The 1856-nt window shown below is 41.4% G+C and overlaps 1 non-coding gene across 1 annotated transcript; it reads right to left on the minus strand.

The window, feature by feature from the left end:
• Positions 1 to 1284: 1284 nt before the first annotated feature.
• LOC112780262 (small nucleolar RNA R71) lies at positions 1285 to 1388 on the minus strand. The gene has a single exon (XR_003191111.1). It is a non-coding gene; the product is annotated as a small nucleolar RNA R71 (small nucleolar RNA).
• Between the last annotated feature and the right edge of the window lie 468 nt (positions 1389 to 1856).

The following is a 1856-nucleotide window of genomic DNA, read 5'->3' on the forward strand; positions in this document are numbered from 1 at the left end:
ATAAGATTGCCAAGCAAAATTCAATGAATGCATTGGTTGAGGAAGGAATAAAAAATGTTTTGATTCGGAGATCTCAATATCTCCTAACACCCAATGAATTCCCCATTTCTGATCTACCACTTTCTCTTTACATTCTGCAATTAAATTCATGCAATCACCCCATCCCTTTTAATTTCAGCAATTTAGCTTCTCGCTCTTTAATTCATGCAATTTTACATTCCGCAATTCTCATCTAAATTTTGATTCCGCTCAACTAGAACATACTTCTAATCCGAATTGCTCACTCAACCAATCCTTGTGGGATTCGACCTCACTCTATTGTGAGTTTTTACTTGACGATAACCGGTGCACTTGCCGGAAGGAATTTTGCCGATCGTGCAATTTCCTAAATCGTAGCATAACAAGTTTATGCGCATCAAGTTTATGGCGCCGTTGCCGGGGATTGGTTTTCGATTAACAATTCTCAAATTGGAAGTTAACTAGATTGAGCATTTTTCTTGCTTTGTTAATTCAGTTCAAGTTACTTGTTGAATTTTAATTTCTGCACTCTGTTACATGCTTTCTTTCTTTATGCCTTTAAATTCAAGCAACTAACTCACTGACTCACTAACTATTTGAATTAATTCCTCAACTACTCTAACCATACTCTTCCATTAACCAAGAGTATTTCAATTGTTTGTTGCCTGTGCTGTGTTCTTGTATGACAGGTAGGAGAGGAGAGACATCAACTCCTCCATATACCGAACCAGAGAGGACCCTTCATAGACTTAGAAGGGAAGCAAGAGGGAAGAGAGTACTGAGAGAAGAGGAATCTGAAGGAGAATCTGAGTCAATTTTGAGGAAGCTCTAGATCTCAACATGGATAGAGAAGTTCACAACCATGAGAGAGCTGATGGAAACAATGCCATTCCCGAGAGGAGGGTTCTTAGTTCATACATAAACCCAACCTCTGGGAATTGTGGTAGCAGCATTCAGAAACCACCCATTCAGGCCAACAATTTTGAACTCAAACCACAGCTAATATCACTTGTGGAGAATCATTGTTCATTTGGTGGGAGTGCTAATGAAGATCCAAACCAACATCTCACAAAATTCCTGAGAATTTGCGACACTGTGAAGTCCAATGGAGTCCAGGAAGATACCTATAAACTGCTCTTGTTCCCATTTTCACTTAGGGACAAGGCAGCTAAGTGGCTGGAATCATTCCCAAGGGGGAGCCTAACAACCTGGGATGAGGTGGAAAGCAAGTTTCTGGCACGTTTCTACCCCCCACAAAAGGTCAATAGGCTTCTATCTGAGGTTCAGACGTTTAGACAACAAGATGGTGAAACTCTCTACGAGGCATGGGAGAGATTCAAGGATTTGACAAGGAAATGCCCACCAGACATGTTCCATGACTGGGTGCAATTGCATATTTTCTATGATGGACTTTCTTATGAATCAAGGAAGGCTGTAGACCATTCATCAGGAGGTTCATTGAACAGGAAAAAGACTGTGGAAGAAGCCATTGAAGTGATTGAGACAGTGGCTGAGAATGAGCACTACTATGCTTCAGAGAGACACAACACTAAGGGAGTCATGGAGCTGAGCCATGTTGATACAATTTTAGCCCAAAACAAGGTGTTTGCCAAGCAACTAGCAGAGCTCACCAGGAAATTAGAAACAAAGCAAGTGGCTGCAATACACACACAAGATCAAGAGGAAGTAAGCACTGAAGGAGGTGATTGGGAAGAGGCCAACTATGTAGGAAACCAACAAAGGCAATCATATGATCCACATTCCAACACTTACAACCCAGGATGGAAAAACCACCCAAACTTTGGGTGGGGGAACCAACAAACCCAACCACAAAACCA

Source organism: Arachis hypogaea, chromosome 19 (assembly GCF_003086295.3).
Source record: "Arachis hypogaea cultivar Tifrunner chromosome 19, arahy.Tifrunner.gnm2.J5K5, whole genome shotgun sequence".
NCBI lineage: Eukaryota > Viridiplantae > Streptophyta > Magnoliopsida > Fabales > Fabaceae > Arachis > Arachis hypogaea.